This window comes from Emydura macquarii, unplaced genomic scaffold (genome assembly GCF_026122565.2).
Source record: "Emydura macquarii macquarii isolate MOO-44397 ecotype Brisbane River unplaced genomic scaffold, CSIRO-AGI_Emac_v2 contig_1119, whole genome shotgun sequence".
Taxonomy (NCBI): Eukaryota; Metazoa; Chordata; order Testudines; family Chelidae; genus Emydura; species Emydura macquarii.
This window is the reverse complement of record NW_027131256.1, coordinates 9,514,041-9,535,169: the sequence shown is the minus strand read 5'-3', so window position 1 is coordinate 9,535,169 and position 21,129 is coordinate 9,514,041. Positions and strand designations below refer to the sequence as shown.

The following is a 21,129-nucleotide window of genomic DNA, read 5'->3' as shown; positions in this document are numbered from 1 at the left end:
GCCCCTCAGGGCTCAGTAACCTCCTCTCTAGGACTGTATCAACAGTGCATGCAAGAAGCTAGTCTGCTTTTTAATTTTGTCAGTTGTCTTCAGGAGGCTTGTATAATGAATGTGGAACTTTTTTTATCTTAGCTTAAACAAGAGAGCACCCATTTGGGAATAGTTTTTGTCTATGTTTTCTTTTTTCCTACTCTTCTTCTACTATGTCTCTCCCCTGACCTCAGGGCCATGTTTTCAAGCATGGGGTAAGCCCACTGAACTGGAAGTCAGGGGACCTGGTTCTCTCAGTATGGGGCCTTTGGGAAGTCACGTCACCTCTCTGTGCCTCAGTTTTCCCCATCTGTAAAGAAGGTAAGACTGCTTTAGAGATCTATGATAAAGAGCACTACATAAGAGGGCTAGGTATTAGTAATATAAGAATTACTTGAAATGACTCATAGCCATGCTAGGTTGCTCTTAGTATCTTTTTGTCCTTACAAACTACGTCGCATAGAACTAGCTCAGTACAAGACGGGAGATGTCCCAAGAAAAGCTAGGTGCTGCAGGACGTTAGAGTTGTGATTCAACAGATGGTGCTCTAAGCCAATGTGGAACCAGTCTCCCACCATGTCATGTAGAGCTGCTGTGCTGATGGAGGTGCTCTCTTCTAGATAAGATGCAAGGCTGTGGTTATTCAAGATCTCGATACTTTTCACAAATGTTTGGGAAACGGCTCGCTGCCCTGGCCAAGTTTTAACTTATATTGTGTCTGTCTGCAGTTTCTACTGCATAAAGTTTTTTTCTCACTTCCTTTCCTAAACCATTATGTACTGGTTAGAAACTGTCGTGTTTCACTCCAGAGGTAGCTGCATTTTATTAGTAGGTGACAGAATCGCTATCTATTGTTGGTAGAACACATTAAAGTAGTCCTGCAACCAATAGCTGTATTAAACTCCCATTGACTTTCAGTGAAGGCGTTCCACATGTGGAGCATGACAAAGACCCTGGGATTGAGAAATGCTTTTGGATTCCTCAGCATGAAAGGGGCTATACAAATAAATGATTAAAATATTTCTTGTAAATTAATTTAAAACTAGTAAGATATTCAATCTAGAGTTAAGAGGCAATTTTCCATTGCCTCACACCCTACATGGTCATTTACTTAAGTGTGCAGTGGGGGTAAAATGGGACCATTCTGAAGTGGTAGCATTTTATACCCACTCTGCAGCAGTGTTAATAACTGGGCAAGGTACTAAATGCACACTTGCGAGTGCCAGTATTTGAAGAAAGCTGAGAAAACAGACGTTTGTGTAAAACTTGAGACGGTGAACTCTAGCTTTGTAGTAACTGCGGTCTGCAGCCAGTAGCAGCAGCCCACTGTAAAAACACCCTCTGGTGCACTGGTGTCCTCCTCAGAGCTGTATGATCTCATCCCCAGATGGCAGTATTGAATTTGGCGAAGACAAATAATCAAAAACATGGGACAGTATTAAGTTTATTGCCGAAACTAATGGTGTCTCTCTCTCTCATATAAATATGTACCTAAAAGGAATCCCAATGGTCAAATCAGTTCCCCCACTACAGTGGTGTGATCAAGGAAGCCAATCCCTAGTAGGCCCTATCAAACTGTAAAGGGCATACTGGGTGAAAGTGTGACCCTCAGCAACGAGCTAGTGGATGTAACCATGTCACCTTTAGTAATCTGGAAAAAGTCTCTCCTCTAATCAATAACTCCAGGATGGGAGGTGGGCTGTACCTAGGCCAGGAGTAGTAGTGTGTACAGTATGTCATATATAAGTTCTGCATATGGAAAATGTGTTAAGCACCACCACAATAGGTGCTGGCAATAACCTATTGTTTTTAGAATTGGGAAAGATCCCACATTTAATCAAGGATTAGTAATTGCTAAATTGTATTGTTAAAACTGCTTTCAAAAACATGGAATGGGAAAAGTTCAATTTTGTCAGAGTACCACTACGAGCAAGTCAGGTATGGGGTCTATGACACTGCACCCTAATTAGGACTCTTGTTATTTAACTTAGGCCATGTTTACACTAGCACTTTTGTCGGTCAGGGGTGTGTTTTTTCTGTCAGTAAAATTTATAGTGGAAAGGAGTGTGTTTTCACATCCCTTTCTGCCATAAGTTTTACCGACAGCAGCAACGGTGTGGACAGCGCTATGTCGCTGGAACAGTCTCTCTCGCTGACATAGCTACCGCCGCTCATTGGGGGTGGTATAATTATGCCAACGGGAGAGCGCTCTCCTGTCGGCATAGAGCAGCTACAAGGGGGACCTTACAGCCACACAGCAGCAGCGGTACAGCTATGCTGCTGAAGGGCTCTAGTGCAGACATAGCCTAAGATTACATAATGGCAAAATCCTCATGTGTCCAGTCCACCGCCTTAGCCTGTGTCCCATCCAGATGAGGATGTGTCCCGTCACTTGGTAGCTATTCACTTAGTAGGTCACCTTGAAGACAATGTCTTTCTACAATGAATGCATCAATATACCTCCTCTGGTAGTATATTACCCAAACGTGGAAAATTCCACTGATGTCCTGTTGCTCTCAAAAGGGGCATCAGCACATTGGCAGATACGATACGTTTGAGGTGGATGCATCACTGTGTGGCCAGAAGAAAGGTACCAAGACAATGATGATGACTGATTGTGATCCAAGCCAACCAAGCCATGCCAACCAAGCAAAAGACTCTTATGAGAAGCGTGACGTATAGTGGAGATGACCAGTATTGTATTGTAACCAAACATCCGAGGGATATGTTTTTGTCAATTGGAATGTAAGGTCACAGGATCAAATTTTTGTTACACTCCAAAAGTACAGATACTAAGTGGGCAAATGACAATTCCCCTTTATCTGTCATCTATTGTGTAACACAAAAAGCATGAGTTTCAACAAAGGATAAGGCCCTAAATTTGTGATAGGGCTTATTAACAATCACAATGTCAAGGGAAGAGGGGGGCTTGGAGCCCATAAAGCTAGCTTTAGCATTTGTTTTATTCAGCAGTAATGCAAAGAACTTAGAGGCCTGTATCCTGGACACTGGCTTCAGCAGTTAGTTTAAGGCTTGAGGTCTATAAACTTTGGCACAGATAAATGGCTTAACGGTCACCTCTAATTTTGGGGGAACTGGAAATAGAGTGTGTAAGGAGGAAGTCTGTCCATAACAACCTGAGCCCTCCACAGGAAGATGAGCTAACACCAGCTTTTAGATATTTTAGGATCTGCAAATGTCTGACCACAAGAGGGCCATGGCAACAAATGGACATATATGATAATAAGTTGAGATCATTAATATACTAAGCTATAGGTGAATGTCACACCAACATTAGTAGGGTGAGGAAATACAAATTGTTTTATATTATAAGGAAGAGGGAGAAACTCCCACTGAATATGCATTAGACATAGTGGTGTCAGTGTAACTTATTATAAAAGTTGTATCCCAGTCTGTGTGCAGGAAGAGAGAGAGAGAGATAGCCCCTGGGAGGTGCCAGACCGATGGCCATGGGTGATGAGGAAAATAATGGCTAACATTTCAGATTGTTCTGTAAGGGATGGCATGAGAATGCTGATATTCAAATGTACATTCTATATTATCTCCATTTACCTTGCTAGGTTAGAGTGTTTGCGACTTGGCTAAATGTATTAATTGACTATTGAATTAACTATTGAAAATATAGAAGGGTTCCCAAAGTGTGAATGTTGCAACTGTGCACATCAGGGTTCCCAACTGAACAGTAATTTTAATACCGGGCCTCATCCTGGGACAAGAACCTGTCAAACCTCAGAGTGATTACTGGAAACTCTAAAGTAATCAGTGTAATTAATACATAATCTACAGATTGGGCTACAGGATAAATTTTGGAGAAGTCTTTATGTTGTTATATAAATAACTAATATTTAGGCTATATGATGATTCTCCTTGACTGAGAAAGTGTGACAGAGCCTCCAACACAACAGAATGTTGTAAAATGCTGCCAAGATGAGAAATTAAGAAGAAATGAGATACACTGGCCAGTGATTAATGGAATAAGCAGGTGTTATCATTGGCTACCAGGAGGCATTAAACTGCATTTTCCAGTAACCTTATCTTCTCTTGCCAGTCTGATTACCCTGTCCTCCTCCATCACAGTACAAGTGCAATTCTAAGTATAGGGCTCTCTCTACGCATTTGCCAAAAATTATCTAGTTTAAACAGCTGTTAAAACAATGCTGAGTAAAAAGAGGATGTGGGTGAGATAGTATGTTTTACTGGACCAACTTCTGTTGGTGAAAGAGAAACAAGCTGTTGAACTACAGTGAGGTCTTCTTCGGGTCATATGAGTGGAGAGGCATTTTAGGCCACTTCTGCTTTGAGTGTGCTTCCAATGGACTTCATGATGCAATAATTCCCACAGAAGTAGACAAGGGTGTAGGGGATAAAGAGTGCCAGTCAAACTGTAGACTAACAGAAGCTATAGGGCTCGACCATTTACACTCAAAGAAGCCACGCGTCACAGTTGGCCACGCCCTTGAAATATGCCATGCTCTACTTCCATAACATAGTAGATTTTAGTGAATGCGTACAAGATGAAGGCAAGTTTTGTAGCAAGTCACTACACTTCCTGGCCACAAGCCATCACAGCATTCGTACTCTACTCTCGTGTTTCAAAAAGTGTCAGACTGCAACCCTCCTAAAGCATAACGGTTAGTGGAATTGGAGAAGGTGACGAGGACCAGACAGACTTCTCAGCTTTCATTAAAATAACTTAGTTGTGAAGTAAAATCTTCAAAATGTGAAGCTAGTGACTGGAAATTCAGGCAGTGAAATTCAGTCTAAGAGCCTAAAAGAAATACCACCCTCTTGCCTTAGTGGGTGGGGAAAACTTGATGGGGCCAGCAGTGACAGGGGACAGTCAGAGCAGCAAGGGAAGGAGACGCTTGCTGTGTTAAAGTTTAATAAAAGTTGCAGCCTGCTACTTAATTCCATGCGTCAGTCCTCACTTTGTTGCTGTGTCTGCATCAATAGCTCATTCATATCCACGGGCCCTGACTCAGATGGCACAGATGATACTTTAAAAGTCAGCATTGTTAACTATTTCACTGCTCAAAATATTTAAGAAATGAGGCCATGCCATTTTATGAAGAGCTACACAAGCATTCCTCACAGTGTCATTACATTTTGTAGATAATCCGCACAGCTAGGGAGGCTGGAAAAAAAAACAAACCAACATTTGGGGCCTCTTGCACATTTTTAGAGCTGGTGTCACACCCTGGCCAGTTTCAAAGAAAAGACATGCTTCCTTCTGGCAGAGATGAGGGACCCAGAGGGAGTGGGGAGCCCAGTAGGCAGACCTGCTGTTGTAGTGCAGGCCTGTGCCCTGCTGCCGCAGCTGGGTATGGCTGTATCTAATTTCCAGAAGTGCAGGTGAGGCCTTGGCATGTTTTGGGACATGAGCAATGAGGCAGATTCTGTGAGCTGACAGGTTATGTTGTTGCTGCTCACTATAGTGGGTAGCTCTTGACATACTTTCAGTGGCTTTTCAATAATGTCAAAAACATTACAGGAACAAAGATTTTCCTGAGGCACATCACAGCCTCCTACCTTGCAGAAAGGTCAGTGCAGCCAGGAACAACTTCAGCAGTGCCGTTTTTCTCTGCAGCTCTGCTTCTTAGCCCTGGAAGGCTGTCCACTGAGGTACATTAACCCTGTATAAATAACTCACTAAAAGGCTTGTGCATTAATTTCCTAGCTTAAGTTGCATCAGGACCTTCCTCTCCCACCCAAATCTTTGGAACCCCTGACACAAGAGGAAAAGTTTCCAGCATTCCTTGTCACCTTGTATCATCTATGATGTTGTTGACAACTCACTCCAAAAAGCAGTCACTTCTCTCTCCAACACATACTGAAAAAGTATATGTACCCCAATGTCATTCAGTTTGCTCTGTCATGCAAAACCTTACTGGTGACCTCAGCAATATTAAAGCAGAATAACTTTCCTAATGAACAGACTGTGTGGGTCAACTGTCTTGATCTGCTGACACTAGAGAGTTTGAGATCACCATCAAAGTTTTGTATGACAGAATGAGATTGGTGAAGTTCAAACTTTTACTATTAGGAAGTAGGAGGAATGTCAAGTTCTAAATTCCCTGGTTTTGTTAGAAGTTTCCTAGGAAGAGCCAGAGAAGTGGATCAGTTCTTAATTGAAGTGTCAGGAAGTCAAATTTTAGACAGCTCTTTTCTTCCAAGTCTTTGTTAGGAAGTTGAATTAAATTAACTTTTTGTTTTTAAAAAGTAACAGTCTAAAAATATCCTATTCAGTTGCACAGGTTTGGTTTCCTTGGTACCTGTAATGTGCCCTAATTCTACTACTAGTTCTCTCATTATGAATAGATTCTTAAAGGGAAAAACAGGGTACATGAGATCTGAATTCACAATGTACAAAACAAGCAGAAAAAGCAGCTTTCAGGCATTTTCTTTGTATACACAATACCAATACCAAAGAGGGCTACCAACCCTTTTCTTTTGCAGGTCCCCTTAAAGCAACAGGTTTAACTATATATTAAGATTATAATAAGGCCAGATCACAAGTGTAAATCAGCACAGCTCTACTAACATCCATGCAGCTATACCAATTTACAGCAACACAGACTCTAGCTAAGCATGTGGAATTTCTATGGGCAACTTGCTACCTTGTTACATTACAACTTAAGTTTCTAAGCTGCTGACCCACTAACTATTTTAATGCTTTCAGTAGTCAGTTCACCTCACCAGCTCTCTAATATCTTTTCTCTAATTGATATGGATGCAAACTTCAGATCTGGATCCAGACTTCAAACAATCCCATTGAGGGGAGTTCAGACCTGGGATTTGGTTCAGCCCACTATGAGATAGTAATAATTTTCAATACTTGCAAATGCCAATGTTGGGAGCCCCCTGTGATATACATTTTTAAACTATTGCAAGAGAGAATTTTTGTTATAAAAATGGTAAGCTAAAAGTGGCTTTTCTCCTGTCTCCCCAGTGTTTTATGTAGAGCTTGTTACATACAAGATAAAGTTGTCAGACAGGTTGACAAAACACACTGCATTGAACAATTTAAGATGTAACTTGTCAAAAAACTTATTTAGGTACTATGGCTCCTATGACAGCATTATCCAAGCATCTCAAAAGACATCAACATTTGCCCTGCCCTTGTTTTTAATCATTCCTCTCAGTCACATTGCATAGCACGTGGCTGAGAGGAGATGAAATGATATGATGCAATGAGTTAGATCAGAGATCTGAAAATAAGCATGAACTTTCCCACAATGCTGGTTTACCAGTCACTATGTTCTCTCTGTAGAACCAGTGCTGTCAGGCCTGGAAAGATCGCTCCACTTCAAGGGGCCAACTGTGTATGTATGCGCGCACACACGCACCCCAATGGGTTGCCACCTGTCCAGGTTTTCTCAGGATCATGCCTTTTTTGAAGTGGTTCGAATGTCCCAGTTGTTTGTACCTCAGATATAGGAAGCCAAGTTAACATAGGCAGCACGTCCAGAAGAAAGGGGATGTAGATGGATGCCCCATGCACTGTGCTGATCTTTGATTGATGTTTCGTCTCCAACTTCTCTAATCTACATCAGGGGGATCAGGCCGTTGCATTGTGCTGTACATGGAGGCTTCGGCATAGGGAGAATGCAAACGAGAGTCTTAGGTGGCCTTTTGGAGCACCCCTTCACTTACCCCATAGTGTTCAGTTCACATGGACCCTGTGATCGGGTACAATAATCTTAGTCTGAGTAAAATCATTTGTTCAAATTTCAATTTATATGTGAAGTTTGCCTGATGAGTGGTTTTCCACAGAATGTGCATGCCCTCTGGTGGTCACAGTAATAGTAACGCCCACTGCAATGTACGAGCTTCCAGGTATGTACTTTAGACTAACATTTATATAGAGCTCTAAATTTATATGGCATGTTACACACACAGATAATATACTTCCTGTTTTAAGTGCTCACTATCTAAGTTAGACAAGAACATATACATGACAGAACAAGGGCAGCTCTGGAGAGGGAAGGCTTGGGGATTATTGATGAAAAGCTTACTGAAGGAGTTGGATTTTTAAGAAGGGATTCAAAGGAGGAGAGAAAAAGCACTTTATATGTGAGGACAGGGACCACAGACTGGGGACCGAGGAGCTAGGCAGCAGTTCTGCAGAAAAGGACCTGGGGGTAACAGTGGATAAGAAGCTGGATATGAGTCAGCAGTGTGCCCTGGTTGCCAAGAAGGCTAATAGCATATTGGGCTGCATTAGTAGGAGCATTGCCAGCAGATCACGGAAAGTGATCATTCCCCTCTATTCGGCATTGGTGAGGCCGCATTTGGAGTATTGTGTCCAGTTTTGAGCCCCCCACTACAACAAGGATGTGGAGAAGTTAGAGAGAGTCCAGCGGAGGGCAACAATAATGATTAGGGGGCTGGAGCACAAGACTTATGAGGAGAGGCTGAGGGAACTAGGCTTGTTTAGTCTACAGAAGAGAAGAATGAGGGGGGATTTGATAGCAGCCTTTAACTACCTGAAAGGGGGTTCCAGGGAGGATGGAGCTAGGCTGTTCTCAGTGATGGCAGATGACAGAACTAGGAGCAACGGTCTCAAGTTGCAGGGGGAGAGGTCTAGGTTGGACATTAGGAAAAAGTTTTTCACTAGGAGGGTGGTGAAGCACTGGAATGGGTTACCCAGGGAGGTGGTGCAATCTCCATCTTTAGAGGTTTTTAAGCTGAGGCTTGACAAAGCCCTGGCTGGGATTATTTAGCTGAGGTTAGTCCTGCTTTGAGCAGGGGGTTGGACTAGATGATCTCCTGAGGTCCCTTCCAACTCTATGATTCTATGTTCTTGGCATAGGGGCCAGCATGTTCGAGGCATGAAGCTGAGAATGGGAGAAGGGCCCAGAAAGGTAAAAAGACTGGGAAGATGTGGAGTGATGCGAGAACAGGGATATATTTTAGACAGGGCAAACTCATGGCCTTGTAGAGCTAGGTAGGAAAAGACAAAGAGCTTGAATATGACCAAAGCCAATGGAGGGATTTAAGGCATGAGATGTCCAGATTTGTGAGATAAGAGTACTTTAGCAAGCAGCAGGTGGGACAGATGGAAGCTGGCAAAATAAGGCAGGAAGGTAAAGTCACTGTAATCAAGGGGAGAAGTTCAACAGCTTACAATAAGAGACAGAAGTACTTCACACTGTTAAAGCACATGAGGAGACCTGCATATCTAAATAGAACAAAGTAGATGTTATCACCAGTAGCAAAAGGAACTAACTATGTAAACTCCAGGACTATGGAATTTCAAGTAAGATAATCACATACCACAGCACCTGATTTATCCTTTAGATGCAGCACATTGGGAAACTTTAAAAGCTATACAAAGAAATGGCCACAGGACTTCCACTCTGAAAATGGAGTAGTCTGGTCAAGGTAAACTGCACTTCTCAGTACTGTACACCCTTTGTCAACTGAGGTGCTAGAAGATGCAACCAATAGCACTGAATATATGAATGGGCTGGCATGCACCACCAGGCTCTGCTATGGCAAGGAATAGTGTATTTCAGGTCTTGTCAACATGAGAAAGTTTAACTTAAAGGTAGTTTTTAAACCAATTGAGTGAAATCAGTGCAAACCCCTGTGCTGATGCCCTGATTTTGGTTTGAAAGTGTCTTTTTATGGTTGATCTTAAGCAAATTCCTAGTTGACTTAGATATTTAGGGTCCATACAACCTATTGCACTGGTTTAACTACATTGGTCTAAACGTCACACTCTGTTAAATCAGTGTACCTTTCTCATGTACACAAGCCTTTGTTCATTTTATTCAGCCAAATTCCTTTCTTGCCCATCTCCTCAACACTGATCTGTGAACCCACCTCATTCAAGAAATATCTTCACAGGCTTTTGTAACAACCTTACATCCCAGAGCAACCCCTCAGTCATGGCACCGTCATTACTCACCATGCTACTGTATCAACTTGTGGCATTGTCATCAGCCTCGTGTAGTGGGACATTTGGCCCCACAGCCAAGTCCTTTTGGGGTCCTGCCTCTTCCAGGCCATCAGCATTCTAAATAGCATCCTTCACCAGTATCAAAACATGTAGCAACCAAAAAGTCTTCTGCCCCACCTGGATTTTATTTCAGTTCCAGTCTCTACACCAAGTGATTTCAGACAAACAATAACACCAACTCACTCCCACCCCTACAGGCTTGAGATTTCAGAATCTTCCAATTCCCCTTTTATTCCGTGTCTTATTGTCAGGACACCAACCTACAAGACCACTTCCCTCAAAGCCAGCCAGCCTGCCCTTACTCCATAATGGCTAACTACAGAAGCTAACCCTGGCTTCTAAAACTTGATCCTCTCTTGTCTGTTACATCTGCGTTTTTCTTCCATCTCTCCACCCAGGAAGAAAAAGCACTCTCCCTCCCAGTATTTCTCCTTAGGAAAGAACATGACGTTTCTCCCTCAAGTGCTCTGAACTCCTTCCTTTTGGAAACCACCTATCTCCTCCCCAGTTGGGTCTGATATAGAATTGACCCTGATACACGCACCCTCCAGGTGCAACAAGGTGGGCTAATTGATCTCTGAGGCTCCCATTAACCCTTTGTTGACCTGTATGAGATTTATACACCCCAACACAGGCTCACATAGGGGTATGATATCATTTTCAAAAAATATAGAATTATAAGTTATCACATTACATCAACATCTCACCTCACATTATAGTTATGAAATACAACACAATGAGAAATTGTAAGTAATTCATTTAAACAATACACATGACCTCAGAAAATTTCAGCAAGAAAAATATAAATCACACTGAATATACAATATCAGAGCTACCAACAAGGCATACACAATATAATCCATATATTTAGTCAAAAATGCCAATGTCTGAAAAATTCACAGGCCTTAGCTTAGACAATACATATTGAGTCTGATTTAAAAAAAAAAACAAAACAACAACATAGGAATTGACAGACTGGGTCAGACCAACGGTCTATGTAGTCCAATATCCTGCCTCCTGCATCTGGTCAGTACCAGATGCTGCAAGAGCCCTGAAGTAGGCAGACATGGGATAATCTGCCCCTCACTTATGTCTCATCTTAATCTGTAATAGATAGAAATTGTCTTAAACCTTCAAGCACAAGATGTAATATCCCTTCCCAATTTTTCATTGTCATGTTAGAACTCTGGATATTCTTGATATCCATATAAATGTCCAATCCCTTTGAGAGTCTTATTAGATTCTTGGCCTCAATGACTTTCTGTGGCAGTGAGTTCCACAGTTTAATCACATGTGTGAAAAAAGTATTTCCTTTTATCAGTTTTGTATTTCCCATCTTTTCATGTCACTAAATGTCTTCTTGTTCTGTTTTCCCTGTCTCATAACAGAAGCTCCAATCTACCTTCTCTAAATCATTCATTATTTTATACACTTTTATCATATCAGCTCTTATTCACCTCTTTTCTAAGGTAATAATCCCAGTCTTTTCAATTTCTCTTCATACGAGACCTTTTCCAGGCCTTTAATCATTCTGGGCACTTTACTCTTTAACCCCTTCCAGTTCTGCACTATCTGTTTTGAGACTGAGTTATCACCACTGGACACAGTATTCCAGATGATGCCACACCATGGATTTATAGAAAGATATCATTATATTTTCTGTATTAGTTTCCATCTCATTTCTTAAGCTTCCTAACATCGTGTTAGCTTTTTTTTTAAACCACAGCTGCTCACGGAGCAGAGGCTGAAGTTTTTATTGATCTGTCAACAGTAATGCCCAGATCCTTGTCTTGGGTTGATAGCGTTAATTTAGAACCCTGTAAAGTGTAAAAGTAGTTTAAATTAAGATTTTTCAATTATACCTTTTCAGTAATAACCTTCGGTGATAATTGTTGGTGCAAAATTAGTGGTCGTAGTGAGACCCCTTTAAAAAATCAGGCCCATAATGATTTCAATAAGATTTTGGCATAAAAAAAGAATAGTATTAACTATATTTTCAAATTTTCATATACCAGATTAAAATGACGCAACTGAAAATAAAATCTGACCCATGGGGTAGATTGGTTTTGGTAATATTGTCCTTTATGTGGGGGGGGGGGGCTTATTATTCCACTTGTGTCCATCAACATTCTCAAAGCACATTTTATATTATTATTTCTTTATTTATTTGTATAGCAGTCTCACCTAGAGGCTCTGATAAGGGAATCAGGGTCCAGTTGAGCTATGCAGTTGAAAATCTACTACATACATTTAATAGAAAAGGTCCTGAGAACAGTCATTCCCCTGTTGCCTAACAACGATGGAAGATTTTTTTTCTTGATTTAAGAATCAATCTACTACTGAAATAACGTCACAGAATTCCATAAGGCTCAATCCTGCAGGTTGTGTGTCCAGAATAACGAATAATAATGATTAACCAAAGTGAACAGTTTGCAAACAATTGCTTTTTTGCCAGCTACAAAATGAGTAACACTGTGCACCCTTTTCATAGAGATGCATATTTGTCCCATCTTTGCATGTTGTTTTCTTTAATCAGCAATAAATCATCCAGACTAAAATACCTGATTTGATCTTGGTATATGGAAAACATGACATACAGAAGGCCAAACTGCTAGCGCTCAGTGTTTGCACTTCCAAATAGTGCATTTTTCTCTGCACTATGCTCAGCGATGTAAAAAGACATTCCCACCTTCATCGAACTGAGCTCTTATTACTATTGTAATGGCTAGGACCTCCACTCAAGAATCAGGACCCATTTGTATGGAAATGGACATAGACAGCAGGAGATAGGGCATGACCAGGGCAAAGGCATCTAAATGCAACCCAGTGAATGCTAGTCATGCAATTTAGCTTTTTCATTTACTTCTATTGCTAACCTGGAGTACTGGCTACTAAGTGAAACTTGAGAAAAAAAGGGAGAGCTACAGCAGCCATCAGTGTCACCCCCGGACACAGAAATATGTCCAAGGATTCCAAAGAACAGTACCTCTCACAGGCAGCTGCTTAGTGCTTAATGATGCAGGCTTGTCACTGCGTTTCTTGCTGACCTGCCAGACTGCAGGGTCCATTCCCCTCACCTACCTTTACTATACTGGAATGCAACAATACACTGTGCTCAACAATCCCACCAGAGGCTGCGGACTGCTGTTTTAACAACTCTTCTCTACAATCTTCTGTAGGATCAAGTCCCATGACTGGTAACAAGAACACAGAGCATGATTCAGAGACATTTTCCCTCCCCTCATCATTTGGTTTGAGCAGCTCCTCAGCACTCTCTGCTGCTAAAGAATGGAACCATACCAGTAAAGGAAAAGAGAAGGAACTGTGCTCCAAGAGTGTGCGTACACTGCAATAAAACGCCCACGGTTGGTCCATGTCAGCTGACTCAGGCTCATGCGACTCAGGCTACAGGGCTATAAAACTGCAGTGTAGACGTTCAGGATCGTTCTGTGCTGCAATTTTATAGCACCGCATCAGCTGACATGGGCCAGCAGTGAGTGTTTGATTGCAGTGTAGACATACCCTAAGTGGACTATTCTACTTCGCACACTCCCCCAGATAGCACTCTACAATGAAGAAATTGATGGCGGAGTCTGTTCAGCAGTGCAAAAAACTAAAACAATCTTATCATGCCCAGTCCTGGGCTGTATCCGCCTAGCTCTGCTTGTCCTCCATGGAGTTAACCCTGGGGTTATTCCACCAGTGAACATCACCAAGCAAGAGTATCCTCTTGAGAAGCCACACATTGGCACCTCTGTCCTGAGACACCAGAACTCACTAGAATGATTGACTCAATGAAGAAACAGATAAGAGTAGAAGTTTGAGGGGAAAAAATATGTTAATTTAGCTCTTATATATTGTTCCCATCTTAGCTCAGATGTGTGTTTTCATGGTTCTCATCTAATGGCAGAGGTATCTTTAATGGTGAAAACAACAATAAGCTTATTTTTGTTTAAATAAGGGTAACAAATCTATTATATGTATAATAAAACAAAACTTTTGTAGATCAGTTTAACTGTTGTATTGTCACTTATGTGTTTGTTTGGGGGAAAATGTGGCTTTATTTGTTAACTAAAGTCTTTTGTCTTTGTGCTAGAGTCAGTTCATTGTACTGGCTAATCACGAATATTGCTTCCCACTCTGATTTCAAGGCAGCTGAAAAGTAAGCTAATCAGTCAACTGAATTTGGCAACTTACTAACCATGCCAAGCAATACTTTACTTTAGCTGTATTGAGCAGTAATAAAATTAACCTCTAAAATATATGCAGATATTAGGTGTTGCAGGTGCTTATCAACTTTCACCATTTGGCCCTAGACTAACCCATTCCTTCATTGTTCTAACTTTTTATTTTTTGAGACCCATCCAGGGCCTGAACTTTACAGATAAAAAGAAGATTTCATCCTGCTCCCATTCAAATCAATGGAAGAATTCTCATTAAACAGGAGCAGGCCTGTAAATATGCCAAACAAACATGCACCCAAATAAGAAGTCAGATTCTAGTGAGAATGATATTGCCAGTTCAAATAAAAGGATCAATCTTTTAAGTGCATATCCATCTGAGTGGCTCCTCTGCAGTCCATGCGATCTTTCAGAAGAATACATTTTTGCAGGATCAGGCCCTAATAAAATATGAATCCAGTCCTTCAAACTTCTAATCATACAAGTGGTCCTGGGTCACAAGTAGCTGTATTGACTGCAAGTGAAATTATTTGCATGAGAAAGTATTCTTTAGGTGAGCAAAGGTTACAGAAGCCGGTTCTAACTTTTCTCTGTATCAGGTAGAACATGCAGTGATATTGGTGGAATCTACATGGCGCCACTTACGTTAATTAGTCACAGCTCTTTAGCTTAGATCTATCCTGATCTTAAGAAAAGCAAAACAACAGATAAATTAACAGAAGGTGAGACAAAAGTGAAAGCCAGGCCCTGTGGAACTTCATTGCCAAAAATCCACTCAGCATGTTCAATCAGTGCAACATTAGCCTCTGTAGCATTTTTCTTATAGAATTTAAAAAAAAAAAAAAAAGCAGCTACGTGGCCTCTCCTTGTTTTTCTTATCTTTTTTGTGGTTACATCATCATTAATACAATATTAGGATTTTGAAACCTAACCATGCTCAGTAGTAACAAATGGACAGATGCCAAAATAGATTAGACCTTATGTATATTAATAATTTGTATTGTTGTAGTACATCTGGGTCCCTATTGCGCTAGGCATTGTACATACAGATAGTAACAGACAGTCCCTGCCCCAAAGGGACCTAAAAACAGACTAAGGGTGGCAGGGGAAAAAGAGGCAAAGTGACTCACTTAGGCCTGGTCTACACTGGCAATGGAGGTCGACATAACGCCGCTTACGTCGACCCCCTAAAGCATGCGTCTCCACTGGCACGTAAGCTACGCCTACCTAAATCGTGGTAAAAGTCAACCTAATAAAACCACCTCCGCAAGTGGTGTAACACTGAAGTTGAATTCCATGTGTTGATTTAGCATCAGTGTAGGTAGAGCGCAATGTAAAATCGATGCCATTGGCCTCTGGGAGGTATCCCATAATGCTCTGTTGTGACTGCTCTGGACATTCGTACTCTGCTGTAATGTGACCATGTAAACAGGAAATAGCTCCTCCCTTCAAGCCCCGGGACATTTTGAATTCCCATTTCTGGTTTGGCCAGCATGGAGAAAGCTTTGTAGCTAAACCACTCATGGCAACTGCACAGCCCAAACGTGCTCCAGCATGGAATGGACCAGAAGTCTTGGTTCTCATCAGTCTGTGGGGCGAACAGTCTGTTCTGGCTCAGCTCTGAGCCAGCAAAAGAAATTTAGATATATATGAGAAGATATCTCATGGCATGTTGGAGAAGGGGCACAACAGAGACACGCAGCAGTGCTGCGTTAAGAACAAAGAGCTGAGGCAGGCTTATCAGAAAACTAGGGAAGCTAACAGCCGTTCTGGCTCCTCAACCAAAACATACCGCTTTTACAAGGAGCTGCATGTGATTCTCGGCAGTAACCCCACCAGTGTCCACCACGCAGCATCAATATCTCCGAAGAATCCCAGTCCAGGACAAATGAGGAGGACTCTGTGGATGAGGAGGATAAGGACAGCCGGGTGCAGGAGGGCGGGGTATCCATTCTCCATGCAAGCCAGGACCTTTCCGTTACCCCAGAACAGAGCAGCCCAGCCATACACAGAACAGCGGGACTGATTGAGATGCTGGGGAAGGCACATCTGGTGAGTGTGCATGGGAAATCTCATTTTTGTGGTTATGTTCCCAGTCCAGCTTCTTAAAAGGAGCTTTTGTTGTTGAGGGGATGGGCTTCCTGGGTGTTGGCAAACTTCAGAGGAGGGTTACTCCCAGAACAGACTATTTATGTGCAGAGGTACGCTCCGAGAATCCTCTCTGGATAGCTCAAGGAAACTTTCATGTACATAATCTGTAATCCTTTGCAGAAGGTTTCTGGGAAGGGCAGTCTTATTTCTTCCGCCACAGTTGGAGACTTTACCCTGCCAATCTACTATTAAATGAGCAGGCATCATCGCGGAACACAGCATAGCAACATAAGGGCTGGGCCTGTACCCCCATGCTTGCAGCAAATCTTCCCTTTCCACCTGTTACCTGCAGGAGACTGATATCACACATGGTCACCTAGGGAAGATGGTGTAATTTTTAAATACCCATCAATATAGTCATTCTGTGTTATTCCTGTCATGGATGGTGTCCCTGGCAGCCTCCTCAAGACAATTCCTAATCATGGTATTGTTGCTATGGGTGTTATGGGTCAGGACACTGGCTGCCTAATGTTTTCTGCCACATTTCACCCGCAGCGACCTCTAATCTATTTTGCCCACCTCCTCCCAAACTGGTCCTTGGGATGTTACAGGGGAGCCCGGTGATCTCTCTCCTTGCTCAAGTGGGGACTGCGGAGTTTAGTGTTAATGAGACCTCTCTATAATGAATGCAAGGGCCCCTTGCTTACCATGTCCGGAACGCCACTCCGACCCCTCTAATACGTACAGATTGGAATGTGGGTCTGGCTTCGCCTTGTGACCATGAAGGGGAGTTCTTTTTACATTGTAACATTTCTTTTACTACTTTGGGTCAGCTAACAATGGCAACTTTGTGTCTTTTTTTTTTTTTTTTTTTTTTTTTAAAAACAGTCGACAGCTCAGCCTTCAGCCCACCTTGCAGAACTCCTGCTGAAAGACTTTCCCAGATTAGGAAGTGAGAAAAAAAAAAGTGCGGGATGACATTCAGTGAACTAATGAACGCCTCTGCGGATGCTGACACAGAGCTCAGAGCCTGGAGGATGTTCTTGTCTGAAAAATTAGACATGGACATGGGACACAGAAGATTGGCACAGGAGCAGGAGCGTGATACGCAAGAAAAGATGTTGCATATTATGAGGGATCAGTCCGACATGCTGAGGTGTCTGGTAGAGCTCCAGGAAGAGCAGCAGCAGGACAGATTCCCTCTGCAGCCCCTCCAAAACGCTCAACCGTCTACCACTTTCTTATCAGCTCCCCCCCCCCCCGCATGCGCTCTAGGAGAAGCCTGAGCAGGGTGCAGTACGTGCTGCACTCCACCCTGATGGAGGTGAGCAGAAAGACACGATGGCCCCTTTAAGAACTGCACACAGCCACAGTTGCTTGCACAGCGACACTTTACAATGTTAACTTACCTTCCTTTCCCCCAACTAAAATGGGTCACAAATAAAACATTGTTGCTTTAAAAAACATCTGTCTTTATTCATTCATAGCTTGGGCAGGGAAGGAAGGGGAGGGGGCCGCTGGTGTATGGGTGGGGGATGGGAAAGAAAGGCACAGCAGAGACATACATTACTGCACTTCATTGCAAAACCGATTTTTCAATGCTTCCTGTAGGCAATGCGCTCTGCGATTGGAATCTGGAATCTTGCTCAAAATTTGCAGCCAGCCTATCAGCCTCCATGGCCCAACCCTGGGGTAACTTTTCACCCTTTGTTTCACACAAATTATGGAGCACACAGCATGCAGATATAACTGATGGGATGTTCTTTTCACTGATGTCAAACCTAGTGAGTAGACATCTCTATCTGGCCTTTAAACACCCAAATACACATTCCATTCCTCACTATTCTGCACTTGCTGAGCCTGTTGTTGAAAGACTCCTTCTCGCTGTCCAGGTGCCTGGTGTAGGGCTTCATTAGCCAAGGGAGTAAGGGGTAGGCAGGATCCCCCAGGATCACTATTGGCATTTCAACATCGCCCATATTTATTTTTTAGTCAGGGAAGAAAGTGCCCGCCTGCATCTTATTGATCAGACCTGAGTTCCTAAAGATGCACATGTCATGCACCTTTCCAGATCACCCCACATTGATGCCAGTGAAATGTCCCTTGTGATCTACAAGGGCCTGCAACACTATTGAGAAGTATCCCTTCCAGTTTACGTACTCTGTGGCAAGGTGATCAGGTGCTAGGATAGGGATGTGTGTGCCATCTATTGCTCACCCACAGTTTGGGAACCCCATTGCGGCAAACCCGTCTAGTATGTCCTGCACATTTCCCAAAGTCACTATCCTTCGTAGCAGAAGTCTATTAATAGCCCTGCACATTTGCATCACAGCAGCTCCAATGATGGATTTACCGGCTCCAAATTGATTCCCAACTGACCGGTAGCAGTCTGGAGTTGCCAGCTTCCAGAGACCGATGGCCACTCACTTCTCCACTGTCAGAGCTGGTCTCAAGTGAGTATTCACGTGCTTCAGAGCTGGTTACAACTCTGCGCAAAGCTCAAAGAAAGTGGCCTTTTGCATATGAAAGTTCTGCAGCCACGGCTCATCATCCCACACCTTCATAATGATGTGATCCCACCAATCTGGCTTGTTTCCCGAGACCAGAACCAGCGCTCCACGGACTGAAGATGATGTGTGACAGCCTGCAGCAAATGGGAATTGTTTCACTCTATGGCTTGTAGCAGGCTGGCCTCAGTAACATCGCTATTTTCCGTGCTGTGGCTCCTGTCTCGCCTTTAAAAATACTGCAGGATAAGCCATCAGGTATTTGTGATGCTCACAATGATAGTGCAGAGCTGAGCGGGCTCCAGGTCTCTGGCAACGGCATGCGTGCGGCATGGAAAAAACTGCAAACACTTTTTTGTGCCATTGTTTAGGACAAGAAGGGAGGGGGAGGGAGCACTTTGCATCATGGGAGGACAACAAGCTTCCCAAAGGCCTCTGTGGCTAGTTGCACTGTGTGATAGCTACCCACGGTGCGCTGCTTTGAATGTCGACCCAAGTGTGGCGAGTGGGGATGCAAAAGCCCGACGCAAGGAGCGTGGTGTGATCATGCTCCTGCGACTTCTAAAATTCGGTGGGTGAAAGATTTAAAATACATTGACTTCTCTCTTCAGTGTAGACATACCCTTAAAGTCACACAGGAAGTCAATGGCAGCACAAGGAAAAGGTCTCCTGACTCCCAGCCCCATCCCCTAGCTGTTAGCTCATGTTGCCTCTCTAGCTATCCCTATGTTCTATTTCTGGTTCTGCCACTGACTTGCTCGGCCAAGTCACTAAACTTTGTGCCTCAGTTTCCTCAGCTGCAAAACGAAGATAATGATTTATTCCCACCTTTGCAAAGTGCTTTGAAGTCTTGGGACTAAAGGCACCATGTGCTAATTCATATTAAAATTACTACGTAGTATGAATAACGTTGCCAGGATGCCACTGAAACGTTAATATTCCTATTCTTGACTGTGATTTTTATCTGTGTGGCTTTAACAACATTAACAGGGAGGTTTGTTTCTTTTGCATTTAATATACAATCGTCACTTGCTAGTAAATTACTAGCTCAGCATTCTAAAATACACTTGATTACATCATCTCTGAAACTTCAGATTAAAAACTCCTGCAGGTGGCTGTGACTGAATAGTCTGTGTGACTGATACAGTGCCTAGTTAATAGGGCACTGGACGAGGCATGAGGAGACCATGGATGGTTCTATTCCTGGACCTGCTGTGTTACCTTGGGGAAGTCACTCCACCTCTGTCTTGTCTATTGAAATTGTGAATGCTTCTGGGGCAGGGACTGTCTCTCACTATGTTTGGACCAGCGCCTAGCACGATAGGGTTGTAGGCACTACTTAAACACAAATGACCATTTATGATCTTAACCCAATTAGCTAATGCTTTGGGCCACCCCGACTCACCCAGAAAGCAGCCCAGGGCTCCAGTGGACCCACTTGTTATTTTTAAACCCACAGTAAGTAATCTGAATCCTAAATGAATTACAAAATTACTTCAGATGGGTTTTTTTATGTAACTCCAAGATATAAAACTCTTGCTTGCTTTTATTAAAGCTGCATTGACACAAACTATGTATTTTAGCAGCCGCATTTTTGTGCCTGGGAAATAGGATGAGATAGTAAGTGTGAAAAATCCGGAGGGGATGGGGGGTTAATTGGTGTCTCTATAAGAAAAAGAAAATATAACTATCAGGACGGTCCATATAAAATCAGGCCGTCTGGCCAGCCCACGGGGAAATCACAGGACAACTGAATAGAGTAACAAGAAGAAGTGGCTTCTCTCCACATCCAGTACGGATCAGTACCATCCCCAGGCCTGGGCAGCGCGGTTTCTCTGAGCAACTCATTTGTTCACCATACCTGATAACGCCCCGCTGCCTGTAGACTGCTGCCTGTGTCACCCCACAGCGCACGGCTGCCCAGGCTCGGAGCCCTTCGCTCAGGGTGAGGGTCGCTTTGGGGGCACGGCACGCTCTGGGTCGGACCCCACCAGCCCGGTTTGCCTCAGCCTCCGAGTCTTAAGCGGACGGACGGACGGACGGACGGACGCTCGCGCCAGCTGTCACCGAAGCTGCAGCTGAGAAGAATATGAATGAATGGATGGAAACGCTACAGCCCTACCCGGGGCGCCCGTGGGGGGATTCACCCCCCCGTGCACACCCAGCGTGCAGCCCTGTCCCGTGCACCGGGCGGGTCTTGCCTCTGTGGGATTATTACACAGCCCCGCAGCCCCCCTCCTTGCTTGGGCACAACGCGCTCACGTGCCACACCGCCCGCCCACGCTTCACGCAGCCCCGCCCACACCGCCTCGCCCCGCTGACACCTGACGCGCCA

At 43.4% G+C, this 21,129-nt stretch overlaps 1 long non-coding RNA gene across 1 annotated transcript in view; it reads left to right on the top strand.

Annotated features, from left to right (window-relative positions):
* Positions 1-17,671, top strand: part of LOC137151876 (uncharacterized) — a 46,272-nt gene extending 28,601 nt beyond the window's left edge. Inside the window, exon 3 of the long non-coding RNA XR_010919387.1 lies at positions 17,176-17,671. This is a non-coding gene — a long non-coding RNA (uncharacterized lncRNA). The remainder of the gene's footprint in view (positions 1-17,175) is intronic.
* The last annotated feature ends 3,458 nt before the right edge of the window (positions 17,672-21,129 follow it).